Raw genomic sequence first — 17743 nt, 5'->3', positions numbered from 1 at the left:
TTTGTTTGATTTTTGGGCCACACCCGGCAATGCTCAGGAGTTACTCCTGGCTGTCTGCTCAGAAATAGCTCCTGGCAGGCCCGGGGAACCATATGGGACACCGGGATTCGAACCAACCACCTTTGGTCCTGGATCGGCTGCTTGCAAGGCAAACGCCGCTGTGCTATCTCTCCGGGCCCAGGAATTAATTTCTTCATGAAATTTAGAGTTGTGGGAAATAGTCAAGGAGAACAAAGATGCATGTCATAAATAATAATTGGGACTTGAGAATAAGTTAGTAAATTGATTATTGTCCCCTAAGTCCTTCAGATTTTTGGAATCTTTTACTTCTTGGTGACATCTGCTAACACTTTTCTACCTAAAAATGACAATGGGAAACAGAAAGTCCAACCACACCAAAAAAGAAGAAAATGTTGCCATTATCAAAACTTGGTTGAACACAACTATGTTTGTAACCATGGTGCTTAAATAAAGACATTATTTAAAAAAAAAAAACTTGGTTGAAATGTGAGAATACTTTAAGTGTTAAAATCAATCAAATAATGAAAGGCAAATACCATACAACTCCACTTAATATGAACCTACAAATTAAACAAATCATAAGGATAATAAAAAACATATACGGAGAATAGATTTGTAGTTGCCCAAAGTGAGTTAACATAGGCACTGTTTGATAGAGAAGTTGGACAAGTGAAGTGTGAATGTTGCGCTGGTGGAGGGCGTGTTCTTTTTTTATAACTGAAACCCAACTACAAACATGTTTTTAATCATGATGCTTAAATAAAGATATTAATTTAAAATAAAATAAAATTCAAAAACTAAAATAAAATAAATAAGACCCAAAAAGAAGTTGGACATAATTAAAATGAGTAAAAGAAGTTTAAAGGTATGAAATTCTATTTATGTCAGAGGGATATGATGTATAACATGATAATTATCATTAACAAAATATCCTCCCAATGATTATCATTTAGTTTGTTGATTTTTTTTCAGCTAAGGTAATTTAGCAGAAAAGGGTGAGATTTGCCTTGGAAGCTCACATCCCTGGTTCTAGAAACTCATAGCTAGGAAACTACACTCAGAACCCAGCCATTTTGCCCAAGGTCAGAATTCCCACTAAGCACAGAAATACATTTCTTCATCATAGATACAGATATAGGTATATATAGATAATATAGTTATATATATATATATCCTAACTCTACTCAACTATACATAAAGCAACAAATGAAAAAAGCCTTCAGCTTGAAAAAAATCACAATGGAAAAGCAATACAGAGCCCCACCATGTTTAGTGAAAGAAGATGGCAGCACTGAAGACTGAACAAGTAATAACAAGTTATCTGGCCAATATGATAAGAGAAAATGTTGAATATGTTTAAGGAACTCAAATAAACAATGTAATGGGCCACCAATAGAACAAGAGAGAAGAAATGCAAAATTACAAGCAGAAATGATCGAGCTTAAAAATTTGGTCGGCGAATGAAAAAATCACTAGAAGGTCTCGGGTCGAATAACAACTGAAGAGAAAAATGTTGAGATGCAGAAAATCTCCAGATCACAGAAGCTGGTGGGGGAAAAGACTCAAAATAAATGAACAGCAGACAGTAGAACTTTGGGATGAAGTGGAGTAAGAAAAGCCTGTTAAATAAATGGTGTTGGGACAACTGGTCAACTGATGCATTTTAGGCCTATTGGGGAGTCTGAGCCCTAGACTCCCTTGACCCACAGGCTCTCCCTGGTTTCTTCCTGGGCCCCAATATCTAACCACCAGACATTCCCTTTTTATATGCAAGTCAGTTGGCAGCTACAGGAGGCAAGTCCCAGTCCATTGACAGGCAAGTCCCAGTCCATTGACAAGGGAATGCTAGAGCATCATCAGCCCTTAAAGATGCAGTTACACCATGGTACATATATAATGAAATATGACTGAGCCATCAGAAAAGATAAAGTCATGAAGTTTGCTGTTACTTGGATGGTTCTAGAGAGTATCATGTTGGGTGAAATCAGTCAAATGCCCTATGGCAATAGAAACAAAGAGCAGGAGAACTGATCTTCAGTAGAAAGTTTTCCACTCGAGTGGGGATAATGAAGGATAGAATATAACTAGGACCAGGAGTAAGGGAATAAGTGTCTGCCAAGTGGCAGGCTGAGGTGCAGGAGGGAGTCTGGGGACATTGATAAAGAGTGAAGAATTGATGTGGAAACAATTTATGCCTGAAGTGCAACCATAAATATCTTTGTATCTTGCAATCCATGGTGATTCAACTTTAAAACTTAAAAACTAAGAGAAAATAATAATCTGTATATTTTTCATCTTCTTTCTTCCAGACTGGAAAATTTCTGTTTTACCTAATGTCAGAACTGTTTTCTTGATTTATTTCAACGTCAAGATTAATGTCCAAATACTAAAGACTACTAACTGGTTCTCTTTTGTTTGCACCATTAAATTCTAGAGAATTAAGATAAATCTACACTTATGTAAGAGACATTGCTATTTTGCTTTTCATCATTATTCACATGTTTATAAATTTGCTTTTACCAGAAAGGATTAGAGTGGCTTTGTAAGGACATACATAATACAAATTATCATAAAATAAAAGTTGGTGAAAGAGAAAAGAAAAATTAGGACAAATTGTGCTATAAAACATTATGGTAGACTACAAATTTTATTATTTTCTTTTAGTATTTAACTTTAAATAGGAAAACATCACTTCCAGGACAATTCAAAAGAATTTTTTTCATTTTTTATCAGAAATAAATATTAAGATGTTTTAGCAAGTTCTCCAAAACATCTTTGAAAATATATGGAAGCTGATTTTTAAAAAAAAAAATCTATTTCATTTTCACTCAGAAAACATATTCACAATATTTTATAAATTTATATTTTATAGTTTTGATAATAAAAGAAAATACTTAACTATTTATAGTTTTCTAGATCCTCTAAAAAAAAACAAGATATGGGTGTTATTTTTACCAATGTACAGGTCCTTCTCCATCACACAGACTCAACCGTAAAAAAGGGAGCAGGAAAACTGAAACTGGTCCCTAGGACTGGATTTCTCTATTTACTAAAATCCTCAGTCAGAAGAGAAAGGGGCAAAAATAGAGAGAATCTACATGATCCAGGTTTGAAAAGAACATTCCGTCAATTTAGAGTAAATGGAAAGGAAATTCTGTAGCTGTTTCATGGGGAATCTCTGTTTTTTATTGGTTGAAGTTCTGATATGGTTTTTCATGTACATAATTCCAGCATCATGCCCATCATTAGTGTACATATGGGAATTCTTGAGCAGTTAAGTATGAAAAAAATAAGATAGTTTTATTTGTACTCTCTAATTATTGAACAATATCATTCATTCTTTTAATGCCACTTTGTTGTTCTTCAAATGTGAAATGCTACTGAAACAGGACGATGGGATGATTATTTTGATGTCGCTTACATTATAATGACCTCAGTATAGAATAATAGCATCCCAGGACCCCTGTGGTTGAAACCATCTGCCCACTCTCTCACAGTGGACAAGAAAGGACCCTCCATCTGCCCATAATTTACTTATGCAAAACTGAGACATTTTTTTATTTTAAACACTAGAAGTTTGCTTTCGAAAACTACAGAGCATGAGGGAGGGACTTGAACATGATACGTGTGTTTGCCAAGAGAAATTTTATTGTTATTTGTTTGGGCCAAACCCAGCAGTGCTCTGGGGGCTACTCCTGACTCTATGCTTGGGGGTTACTCCTTGTGGTGCTAAAAGAAACCACACACAGTGCCAGGAATTCAAGCCAGCCTTCCTTATGCAAAGCTCATACTTGCTGAGCTATCTATCTATCCAGCCCTCAAATGTAAGTTTTGAAATATTTCAACTCGGTAGAGAACAAGGACTTCTCAGCAATCATGCAATGGTTAGCGAGGTGGTTTCCAGCCTTCATGAGCGGATAATTAAAAACACTAATTTCCCGTCCTTCGTTTTTTCTCTGCTTCTTTATTCTGACCATGTCTGCAGGAGGAATTTAAATAGCCTAAGCTCCAGGCAGTATAACCACCAGTGTTAGATAGGTTTATCCAAGGAGCACATTCCCACAGAAGTTTTGGCAAATGGTGTGGTCCATAGTGCCTGGCAGGAACTTATCCAGTAGGGTGTCAACTCTAACTAGGGGAATGTTGGGATGGATCACACTTCTCCCCGGCATCCAAGTGACACAATCTTGGCAGCCACGGTAATATGAAGATATATAAATCACCTACAAAATGAAAATAGAATTACCTGAACTGCTTCCCATTGTTTGGGATATTTGAAAATTAAATATCCCCACCTCAAAAAAACATTCAGACATTATAATGTATAGTATAATGATATGGCAATGTTAGAACTAACTTTCAAATTTCAGAATGTTACTTATATTTGTGTGATGTTAACCTTGGTTGTGAATATCTATATTTCCACACACCCCTGGGAAGGTACTTCTAAAAATAGGCAACATATTTTTATACACTCTGACCTCAAGCATGGAGAGTTCTTACATCACACATTCAGAGATATTAAATATTACTTTAGATATTCAGTCCTGTTCTCAAATATTTGAAGTTTTTCCTAAGTAGAAACATTCCCAAAAATGGTTCTATTATACCAGCAGTTCTAGACTCCATAGTCCCCTTTAAGTTCACGTCTCTCTTCTGTTCTAACATATCATACTTCCTACTTTCTCTTCAGATGATAAACCAAGAATTCCAAATATTCAATTACCTTAAAATCTAATTTTAAATGGCTTAAACAATGCTAAAGAATTTAATAAACTATCATCAAAAACACTGTCTAAAATTTCAGGAAGAAACAAGCAAAGGGAAGAGAAGTATTAAGAATTTCTTCTTGGGCCTGGAGAGATAGCACAGCAGCGTTTGCCTTGCAAGCAGTCTATCCAGGACCAAAGGTGGTTGGTTCGAATCCCGGTGTCCCATAGGGTCCCCTGTGCCTGCCAGGAGCTACTTCTGAACAGACAGCCAGGAGTAACCCCTGAGCACTGCCAGGTGTGGCCCAAAAACCAAAAAAAAAAAAAAAAATTTCTTCTTATATACTGTGGGGTAAATATATATCAAGTATACATATATAAAGAATATGTATTTTAACCACAATGGTTTTGGTGTATGCTTTGAGAAATGTGATTGCAAATCTCATACAGATACAAGAGATTTGCTTATTTGTGACTAAAACCAAAGATGATAAAGGTAGAGAAATAGCAATAGTTATGGAAGAGTTTAAGGAATCTAACTTTGAGTTCCCCATCAAAATGCATCTCAAAGGAACTATAATTTCCTCTTTAATTATTCTTATCTGATAAAAAAAACCCAAAACCTTCACTAAATTTTAGCATTTTTAAGACCTCTTTCCAAAATCCCCAACATATCTACCTATCCTCTTCTAAGTCATGTAAAAGTTTGACCTACAAGAAATTCATTAGCTGAGTCAACAAGGGAGGTGGCAATTTCTGTCAAATGATACTTCATATCAGTGATCTAAAATACAAAAAGAAGCTTTTATAAAAAGGAAAATATTATGGACATCTGTACGAAAAATTAAGGGGTTGGAGAGTGGACAAGGCAGTGAATAACACAGTAGATAATGCCTTGCAATGTGAATGACCCTGGCTCGATCCTCAATACCACATGTGGTCCCCTAAGGTACTGCCACGGGTGATGCCTGAGCACAACAGCCTGAATAAGCTCAAGCACTATGAGGTGTGCTGCCCCTTCAATAGAAACCCTAAAATATACATCAAGAATTTTAATGTGCACAGTTCCAACACAGAATTACCTGTCAATGAGGAAAGAGCAAACCTTTCAAATATTAAAATAGTTTTGCACAATAGTAGCTAAGGTCATTGTATGGGCTTTAATAAATGGTTCAGCCATTTGTTGCATAATTCTACCGTCATTAGAAAAGCAATTTTCATCCCTCAAATGGTGGCCAAACAGAATTCTGATTATTAAATCAAAAGTATAGGTATGGAGCTTTAGCATCCATTAAAAACTGTTTACAGTAACTACAGTTATTCAAGTTATTTCTAAAGAAAACCTATCTTTCAGCCAGTGTTTTTGGCATTTTCTTTTATTACTACATAGCTCAAAAGTGCCTTTCATGCTCAGCAGGCACATAATAGGCAAAGAACTGATAAATTGAAAAACTACCATAAAAATATAAATCAAAAATTTTATAAAAATTTAGCTTTTGTGCCCAAACATGTCAAAAAACATGATATACTATATCAGTTGTTTGCCATCAACAAAAAGGAAAATTGAAAGTATAATTTTAATCCTGATTTTCACCCAATTTATCTTAAATAATACTTCTCTGCTATATTTTCCCTCCCAAATATATATAAATTAGCATTTTCCTTTAAATGTGGAAAAAGCATAAACATTTCTCTTCAAATAAACTGTATTTTTCAGGCATTAAAAATATCCAATTAAAATTTCTTCTCTAAAACTAAATCAAATTCTTAACAGGTCCTATAATGCTTCCGAAAATCTTTCTAACTTGACCACTTGACGAGACATCTGTCTTAAACTAAAACACAAGGAGAAACGTATGAGGCAATCTGAAACACCTTGTTAAGAGAGAAAATATGAGGGATACCCAGGAAGGACTCATTTATAATCATTTTCTCCTCCACATAATTTAAATGTAGGGACCAAAAGTCAAATGATGGCAGGGAGCATATCTCCCACTGAGTAAGAAATGAGTTAACCAGCTCTGTATAAGCAACACAGATCCAATTATTCCTACAAATTCTCTTCAGAGTGTGAACACAAAATAGCAACACCATGGTACTGATTGCAGCCTACGGGGAAGTGGGAGAGAGTCTAGATCCAGCGTTCTTTCTTAAAGTAAGATCTGCATACATGTTGATGGATACGGTAAGGGTGCAAAAAGAGAAAGATGCTTGATGGAACAAGTTTGGGATCTGAATAGCAGGAAACACTTGTGATTTATGATAAGGTGTATTCTAAATTATACATTGTGTTAAAATAGCTAAGATTTTAAAAATGCTTATATGAAATACAATGATCTTAAAAAAAGAAAAAATAAATACAATATTCAATTTTACCCCTAAAAACCTACTTGGATCAAATTATTACTCAAATTTATAAATAAGAAAATAGAGGCTTTCATAAGGATCTCAAAGCTATAACTTGTGTAATGGCAAGACCACAAGTCTTGGTCCCATTTCAGACCTTTTTCAAATATGAAGTTGCCTGTGTAAATTTATATATACTCTCACTATAATATATAAAATAAAATATATAAAATATAAATTGTCTAATATAAATATCAACATTATGAAAAAATAAATATAACTAAAGCCACAAAGCTCAAACTCAATTTAATGAAGAGAGGTAGAATTGCATATTTTAACTTATAATCTATTTGAGTTGAAATTATTGAAATAAGTTCAAATAAAAATATCAAATGAGATACTTCCAGAATTTGACATGAAAGTTTTTAAGTATGGTCATTGTTAATATAGTATTATAATCCTAATTAAAATATTGATTCTATTTAAAATCTTGAATCATCTGAATGGCACAATTTTAAAATTTGTAATTCTCAGTTTGGGCCTTTCCTGTCTTTTTAGATATATTTCCTTTCTAGTAACTCAAACATACTATTTAATACTTTTCCACTCTTACATATGTTGGCTAATATTTCTTTCAGCTGAAACACCTTCAATTACTGCTTGTTAAAATGTTAGCTCGTCTACAGGCTTAACTGACATGCTGCATCCTATAATATGACTTCCCTGATTCTCTCAACTACAGATCTCCTTCATTATCACTGGCCCTATAGAAGTTTGCCTAAGAATTGTCATTACCACCACTACCATAAATAAACAGCATGGCGACATATTTTTCTTACTTCTATATCTAATGGAATACATTAGTCTCTTGGATTAAGTATACATTCACTAGTCTGCATTCATTAGTCTTCATAGTCTAATTACAAAATGTCAATAAGAACTGTAACTCTTCTGTGAGGGCTTGTCATTTATAATTAACTTGTTCTTCATTTAACCATCTATTTTATCTCCCACAAATGATCTGTACTCTAGTGGGTATGAAAAATAACTCAGAGGAGCAGGGCCTGCCTCCCGGCAACAGAGAGAGTGACTGCAGCATTGATGCCTGAAGGCACATTTTGCTACCCAGGTAAACCTACAGAGCATAAGGTTGCGGAGCCCGAGGGGCAGAACCCGCCTCCTGGTGACAGAGGCAGTGGGAACTGGAAAGCAAGTCGGCACTGCCAAGGTGAACTGGCAGAGCCTAAGACAGGGAGCCAATGAAGTGCAGCTACTCTACTCACTCCAAGGCCACTCATTCATCTTAGACAATGAATGAATGTAAAATGGATGTAGTGCTAAATGTAGAAAACACCATATTATAACTGCAACAGTGGGGGGGAAATGCAGACTTTACCATGCTTAGAAAACAAAGGTGGTAGCTCTGATGGCCTATAAAGTACCAACCACCTACGTAGCCTCTCACATAAAGATTAGAGAATAAATATGGAGGATGTTCATAGAACTCAAAGAAAGCATGGAACTAACTGAAAATGCCACAAATAAGAATCAAGAGGATATGAGTAGAAATGACAAAAAACTTCATACTGAAATTAAAGGACAGAAAAAATGGTCCAGGAAATAAAATCTAAGCTAGAAAGTCTATCCAATAGAGAAAGAGTGGTTGAACACAATATCAGTGAGCTGGAAGATGAGATGCATAACAACTCCATACAACAAAAGAGCCTTAAAACAAATGATCAGGCAATGGGAAAAGACCTCAAAGAATGTGAACAAAAGAAAATAGAAGTCTTAGATAAACTCAACAGAAACAACATAAGAATCATTGGAGACACAAAGACCCAGGAAGAAAACACCCATAAAGTATCAACAATCAAGGACATCATTGAATTGAAACTACCAGAGCTAAAGAGTACATGACACCAAGTCCTGCCTGCCAAAGAATATAGCCAAAGAGATCCAAAAAAAAAAAAAAAAAAGCACCCAAGACACCCTAGTCACAATGTAGTTGACAACCAGTGCTGGTATGGATCCAGTAAGAAAGAAACTCTCATTCACTGCTGATGGGAATGCTGTTTAGTCCAAACTTTCTGGAAAACAATATGGAGATTCCTCAAAAAATTAGAAATTGAACTCCTATATGATACAGCAATACCACTTAGGGATCTAACCTAAGACCATGAAAACACAACACAAGGTTGCCCTCTGCATTCCTATGTTCATTGCAATGCTATCTACAATAACCAGCATCTGAAAACAGCCCATATGCCCAACAACAGATGAGTTGCTAAACAAACTGTGGTAAATACACACAATGAAATACTATACAGCTGTTAGGAAAAATAAAATCATGAAATTTGCCTATACATGGACAGACATGGAGACTATCATGCTGAGTGAAATGAGTCACAGGGAGAGAGATAAACACGAATTAGTCTCACTCAACTGTGGGACTTAGGGGAAATAAGACAGTGTGGTAATAACACCTAGAGACTATATATATGTATATATACTTATATATATATATATATACATACATATATACCTATGAATCAGCCCATGATATGAAGCTTACCACAAAGAGTGGCGAACAGAGTTAGAGAAATAACTGCACTAACAACTACCATGACAATGATAGTGAGAGAGAGAAAAATAGAATGCCTGTCCCAAAGACAGGTATGGAATGTGGGAGGAGGAAAATGGGGAACATTGCTGGTGGGAAAAAGTGACACTGATGAAGGGTGGTGTTCATTCAATGACTGAAATGCAACTAACTACACACATTTTTGTAACCATGGTGCTAAAATAAAGAAAATGTTATTTAAAAAAAAAACACATATTTTGAATATATTTGAATAACATTGCTATTGTTTTTATTTGTTAATCTTATGTGGCTTTTATGCTACTTTGACATCTTATTTGGTGTGTTCCCTCTAGATGATATTACTGAAAAATTTAGATTCAAATTGCATCAATCTGGGAATTCCAAGTTCTGTAATTAATATTGCAACGACTGTGGAACCTGGTTATGGCTGCAGGCTTCTGAAAATAAGAAAAGGTGGAGAGGGTGTCCATACACACTGAGACAAAGTCCAGGAGATCTCAGCCCAAATATTGGCATACCCAGAATTTTAGCACTCAGACATCTCTATAGAAATTAGTGGTAAAGCAATGAAGTTGGGCCATTGGCAAAACAGTGATTGGAGGTCAAGTGTGTAGTTTCTGGAGCTTCAGCAGGGCCAGGAACTAGTTCACCTCTTCTCCCATGAGTCCCCAGAATTTCAACTGCAAGGTCTGTGCACCCATGATTTTTCACAGCTTGGTTTACATCTCTTTTGAAAATAAAATGAATCTATGGAGCTGGTTCAGTGTATATTAGACAATGTCCACACATAAACTTATACACAATTTCCATAGTCACTACTCTTTTTTTTTTTTTTTTTTTGGTTTTTGGTTTTTGGGCCACACCCGGTGACGCTCAGGGGTTACTCCTGGCTATGCGCTCAGAAGTCGCTCCTGGCTTGGGGGACCATATGGGATGCCGGGGGATCGAACCACGGTCCGTCCAAGGCTAGCGCAGGCAAGGCAGGCACCTTACCTTTAGCGCCACCGCCCGGCCCCAGTCGCTACTCTTAATAGCCAAAAACCAGATAAAAACAAATGTCTATGAATGGAAAGTTAGTATGTGAAATATGTATGGAATAATACTCAATAATATAAATATATTTATTTGTTATTTGGGACCACACCCGGCAGCACTCAGGGGTTACTCCTGGCTCTGCGCACAGAAATTGTCCCTGGCAGGCTCAGAAAACCATATGAAACACTGGGAATAGAACCCTGGTCCATCCTGGGTTGGCGGTGTGCAAGGCAAATGCCCTACCGCTGTGCTATCTCTCTGGCCCTTCAATAATATAAATGCATAAAATATAGGCACAAACTATAACATGGATGAATGTCAAAAAGAGGTTCAGTGAAAGAAGTTTGAGTAAAGAATTCAGACAGAAAGTACATATTATTATTCCATGGATATAAAAGGCCCAGTAAAGAAAAAATCCATAAAAACTGCAGATTGATTAGTATTCATCTGGGACCATAAATGACCACAATAAATAATTTAAAATGGATATAAGCAGTCTTTCTGAGGTGATGGAAATGTTCCAAAAATAATATTGTTATCATGCTATATCAATGCACAACATTGTAAATTTGATCAAAACAATTTAATTGTATACTTGGAGTGAATTTATGACCTATTCATTATAGAACATTAACTCTGCTAATATATAGCCTAACAATTTGAAAACAATGTCTAATAGATAAAATTTTTCTTTCACCAATCAAGACATTGATTTCCCCTTAGAAAGTTGAAAGTGCGCTTAAAAATAAATTTGCATACGCTACTTCTGTTAGTGCTCACAAAAGCAAAGTGGGCCAACAGGAGAACATTATTGGCTGCAATTTTAGGAAACAGAAACTTTGGTGTCATTAAATTGAAGATTTCACTTCTAAGAATCGAGAGTTAGAACTGATTCACTACTGATCTCCAATCCCATAATGCATTTCCGTTTTCTTAAAATGATACTTTGAAGACATTTAATGAGAAAAATCTTGAATGGATTGCTTAATTAGATTAGATAATGCTGTAACATGCATCATCTTTACCTTCAAACCAAAATATTTTTTCCAATCTTCTATATGGGTCTGTAGAGTAATTCTTTCATCAACTGCAAACAAATTAAACCACTCTCTCATGTTCAGGTAGACTGTATGTGAAAACCAGCACAATACTTGGTCTTCAGAAATCTAATGAAATTTTAATTTTCCCTTTGCCAGGAGCATCTGTATCAAATCAGAACCATGTATAGAAATGATAGTGGTGAAGGATTTTATATCATTTGCAAAGACAGAAAAAATACATTTTACATGTAGATTTTTAAACTAGAGATGATTATCACAAGGGAATTACAGTAATTCAAGTTTCATTCTTTGAAAATAGTACTAGTTAATAATAGTCATAACATTTCTTAAATTAGACACATCTAATATTCTAGAAAATCTCCATGATAAACATAAATGTATTAAAAGTCAGTATCAAGGAGCTGGAATGATAGGTGAGTAAGGTGCTTGCCTCGAATGTGGCAATATGGTTTTGATCCCTGGCATCCCACATGGTCCCGAAAGGCCTTCTTCGAGTGATCCCTGAATATAAGCCCAGGAATAATCTCTAAGTACAGCCACATGCTACCCCCCAAAAATGATACTAATATAATAAAAATCAACATCAATTGATTTTTTGTGGCAAATATTTTATTGCAAAATTTTATTTTACTAAAGAGAAATATATTTTAAGTAAAAAAATTGTTTGTGATTTAAATGAAATATAACTTTTAATTTTTAATTTTCTGTTTAGAAAATGATTATGCAGAAAAATACAGTAATTTTCTCAGCATTCAACTCCACTATAATTATTTGGCTTTTTCTGAATAAGAGGAACTTTACATTTGTTTTATTCTAATTTTGCATGTTTCAAATGGCAGCAAGGAAAATTGTGGGTATATAGGTGATGGGTGTTGTATTAAAATATGTGCATCAGAATTCATCATTAATGGTATTATAAATATAGTAGCTCAATGAATAAAACTGAAAAAGCAAAATAAAATTGACAGGGAAGTACGGCAAATGTAGACTGGGCTTCAGAACTTCATGTACACATCTCCCGAAATACAGAATGATCCAGCAAAGAATACAATTTTGACATTGAGCAAATTAAAAATTCACAAGATGATTTACATTGCTGTTCAATTTAAAACCCACCTTATATGACTACACATTAATTAAGAATGATTATTAGGGGCCGGGCGGTGGCGCTAAAGGTAAGGTGCCTGCCTTGACTGCGCTAGCCTCGGATGGACCGCGGTTCGATCCCCCGGCATCCCATATGGTCCCCCAAGCCAGGAGCGACTTCTGAGCGCATAGCCAGGAGTAACCCCTGAGCGTCACCGGGTGTGGCCCAAAAACCAAAAACCAAAAAAAAAAAAAAAAGAATGATTATTAAAATTGAGATCTAATAAATGACTACAACTTACATTTGATTGTTTCCAAAGTGCTTTAAAAATATTTGGCTAGGAGCCGAAGTGATAGCATAGCATAGGGCATTTGCCTTACATGCAGCCCACCCAAGACAGACCTGGATTCAATCCCGGCATTCCATATGGTCCCCTGAGCCTGCTAGGAGCGATTTATGAGTGCAGAGCCAAGAGTAACCCCTAAACACCACCGGGTGTGACCCAAAAATAAAAAGAATGTTTGGCTTGCTTTCCCACCCTGCTGAAGACATACCTCCTGTATCTATCATCCAGAGTCATGATTTTGCCAATAGCCCTGGCTCATCACCCTCTCTTTCTGGACAAACTTCATGTAAGCCAGTATTTGGGCTGATATCACCAGGGTCTTTTTGTTGTTGTTGTTGTTGTTGTTGTTTTTTAGAATGAGTTCAGGCACCCGAGCCCCACATCCTCCTTTTTTCAAAGGCCTGGCAGCTTAGAACATGCCCCTAAAACACAGTATCAATAATAGTGCTTTGAATTTCTGGACAACTTCACTTGTTCATGCTGTCAACCCTATATAAACACACCAGTTTAACAGAATGAACAGCTAATAAGAGCTTACTTAACCTTCTGCCATTGAATTAATGACTTCATTGGAGATACAATGATTTTCACAAATGTGCTTGCTAATATACTTCTTTCTTTTAAATTTTCTTTTCTTCCTTTTTATTTATATATTTTTTATTTATTTATTTATTTATTTTTGGTTTCTGGCAGGCAAAGGGGACCATATGGGATGCCGGGATTCAAACCACCAACCTTCTGCATGAAAGGCAAATGCCTTACCTCCATGCTATCTCTTTTTTTTTACTTTTTATTTTTTATTTTTTTTTATTTTTATTTTTATTTTTAAATATCTTTGCTCTCACTTATCTGGAAATAAATGTATTGTGGTCAACTATGTAGTACATTATCTTTATTTTTTTTATTATTTTTTTTTATGTTTCAACATTACTTTGAATATTCTTTTTTTTTTTAATTATGACAACAAAGATGCAAAGAAAGAGGACATGGTAAAGTTACAGTGGAAGCCCAATCACCCATAAGCAGAATTCTCGGTAGTCCCAACGATGATATCCCAGCCTTGATCTTTCAACCAAAGAAAATTAAGAAAAACAAAACTGAACCCATGTACAATACAATTAATTTGTCCCTCAAATTCCCAGTTGTATTACATACTATTTCTTAGCAGCACACAATATAATCCAAAGAGATTAGACTTATGTAACTCCTTAAACATTGAGGGCAAAGTACATTTATCTAGTTCCATGCACATGCTTACTAGTTTAAGTTAACCTCAAAAGTTTTAGTGGGTTGTTTTTCTTAAGGATTGGAGTCAAGGGAAAATAGTAAAAAATGGTGTTAGAGTGGCATTTGTTTGCATAGGCCCACCAAAATATAAGGGACATGGAAAGAAAAATTATGGTCTAAATACAAGGAGACCCTACCCCTGAAGTTTCCCGGCACAGGACTGACTCTAGGCTCCAGGCAAACTAGTTTGTCCAATTCAAGTCATCGTCTGTAGTGGAAATACACCTTCATTCCTCACATAGTCTCTGTTGTTGGTATCATATTTCTGTATTAAAGGTCCTGGAGTCTGCATATCCCATATTGCAGTCAGGATGGTACAGAGCATCCTCTCGTTTCACCTCACACTTAAGGGGCACTAGAGAGAACCATGTCCTGTAGAGCAGGTCATTGTTGTTGTCAAGTCTTCTCAGTGTAAACGGAAGTCTCTTTTTAGGAGGTCGATGTCAGACCCTTGGTAGTGTCTTTCCTGGTAGAGGACTGCTTCCTCTTCTTCTCAGTGTAAACGGAAGTCTCTTTTTAGGAGGTCGATGTCAGACCCTTGGTAGTGTCTTTCCTGGTAGAGGACTGCTTCCAGCTGTTGCTATAAAAGACCTTGGATGTTTAGTAAATAGCTTGCCTGGTTCTGGCGTGAATGGACACATTCACATATTGCACACATATATCTTTTGAATATTTTATGTATATTTTCTTTAACGGCTGTAACTCTCTCTATATTCTTCTACCATGATGTTTCTATCCACTTTTCATCTTGTCTTTTCTTTGTAAGCTGTTCAATAAGGATTGTTGGTAGAACTGTCCCTCAGTTTAATGCCTATGATTGAACTATGTCATGGAAATTGCTGGTCTTGTTCCTATTGCCTCCAGATGCACCAATAACGCTTCATGGCATTGATCCTTCTTTGCATAGACACATTAAAATAGGAAAACACTATACCTACAGATAAGTTCTTATCTAATAAATCTCAGTACAATGTACCTTACACCCTGAACATTGATATAATGCCCTGGTACATTATCTTTAATATAGTAAAAAAAGTTTGGCTTTATAAAAACATGACTAATAAAAATGATAAAATGTTCATTTATTTGTGCAGTTTATATTTTTTTGTTTTGCTTCACATGTTTTTAATCTTGTTTTTAAATTCCCATTGTTTAAAATGCATTATTTACGTTTTTATAATTTTATCAAGTATACAGACAATTAACACCAAAATGCCCAAAACTCCCACCCATATTCCTGAACCATGTCTGTTCTATGTCATTCCCCCTTCCTACATTTGTATTTTCAATCCTCCCCAAAATTTTAAGAATTAATTAATGGTTATCATAAAAGCAATGAACAACATAATTTTTTATTTCTTAAAAGAGCATATTTTAAAATGTGTAAATGACTATTTTATTCAATGTTGCATTAGCAAGTTGGTTTAGTTGGCAACTGATATAAGCAATTTGTTAGGATTGAAATTACTGAATTTGAACCCATGCTCTGCCTTTTCTAGTCACTTAACCTCAAAAAGTTATTAAACTTAAATTTTAACAATTTTATTTTTATTTTAAATTTTAATCTGTGTCACATTTCAAAATTGATTAAATGCTTCATGAACGTTTTATGAGGAAAACAGTATGTATATTTATAATGATTCCTGGTATCTGTCTAATAATATACTTATAAACACTTCATGAGTGAGGGTTTTCTCAGTGCTTATAAAATTGTAAGACATAAGAGTAAGTGATAAGAAGGGTGAAAAGCTAGTACAGGAGGTTAGGTACTCTCCTTTCTCTAGACTGCTTTGGCTGATCTAACTCTATCTCTGACACTGCATATGGTCCCCTAACACCACCTGAAGTCATCCCTAAGGAGTAAAAAGCTAAGAATATCCCCTGAATTATTCCACTTTTGATCAAACACCACCACCACTTTATACATACACACAACACAACACAAACACACATAAATAAGTGCCAATAGTTGATCAAAGAACTTGAGTACATTTTTTGTGGACAAGACGCCCAGATTTGATGCCTAAAACCACCTATGCTCACAGAAACCATTAAAAGAGACCCCTCAGCATTGGGAGTGGTCCCTGAATATTGCTGGGTGTGTCAAAAAATAAAAAAAAACAGGGGTAGGAGTGGTGGTGTAAGTGGTAAGGAGTCTGTCTTGTGCACACTAGCCTAGGACCAACTGAAGTTCAATCCCCTGGCATCCCATTTTGGTCCCAAGCCAGGAGTGATTTCTGAGTGCGTAGCCAGGAGTAACCCCTGAGCATCACCGGGAGTGGCAAAAAAAATTAAATAAATAAAAATGAGAGGGAGCAGCAAGCAGCCTCAGAGAGGTGGTGAAGCTGGAAAGGAGGTGCCGGGAAGGTCACGAGTGGGCCATCAGAGGGTCACCATAACAGGTATCCCAGGAGGACCCTGAGTCCTGAGAGAGGGAGCTCGAAAACTTTCACCAACTAGCCAACGTGGCATTGGCAGCCCAGGGGGACGGAGAGCCAGGAGGAGCAGTGACTAGAGGGCCAAGAAGGAAACACAGGCTGACTCCCAGGTAGGGGAGGTGACCCATCTAGGGCTCAACGGCACCCTCTGCCACTGTGGCCAGGAGCAAAACTGCACTGTCTGACAAGAAAGGAGGGTGATAAACCAGGCTTGGCTGGAGGATGTGGGAGGGGCCAAGCCTCAGCAACATACCCACCAGGAGCAGCACTCCAGAGAAGGTACCCAGCCCCGACACACAGGTGGCAAAAGTAGTCTGAATTCAGAAGGCACTGCACTCTAAGCCACACCAATATATGCAAAGGAATATGGGTAGATCAAGGAAGAGCCTGAATTCAGGGGATATGGAAAGGATCCCTAATAAATTTCCAAGTCCTCCAAAAGGCACTGACCCAACAGAAGATCTTAAAGTAGCCATGAGGAATAAAATGCAAGCCATGTTAAAGGAAATGAAAGAAACATTAGGCAGCAAATACAAGAAATCCATGGATAAACAAATCAACCAACTAAAAGAATTGTTACAAAATATGAGAGACTCCATGCAAACAGAATTGAAGGAATTACATAAAATCATAGAAAGCCAAAAGAGCAGAATAGCACAGCTCGAGAATCACATAGAGCAACTCAAAGATAAACTGCAAACAAAAGACAACAAAGAAGCCAACAAAGAAATAGAAGGTAAGGCACTGGAAGTAAAAGTCCAGTATTTAATGAACAGAGACAAAAGAAACAATCTAAGAATTGTAGGTA

General features: G+C 36.1%; 1 protein-coding gene across 1 annotated transcript in view; it reads right to left on the bottom strand.

Moving 5' to 3' along the window:
- The window catches only part of CTNNA3 (catenin alpha 3), a 1601008-nt gene that overhangs the window by 1345453 nt on the left and 237812 nt on the right, over positions 1–17743 (bottom strand). The window lies entirely within an intron of this gene.

This window comes from Suncus etruscus, chromosome 17 (genome assembly GCF_024139225.1).
Source record: "Suncus etruscus isolate mSunEtr1 chromosome 17, mSunEtr1.pri.cur, whole genome shotgun sequence".
NCBI lineage: Eukaryota > Metazoa > Chordata > Mammalia > Eulipotyphla > Soricidae > Suncus > Suncus etruscus.
This window is presented reverse-complemented; position numbering and strand designations above follow the sequence as displayed.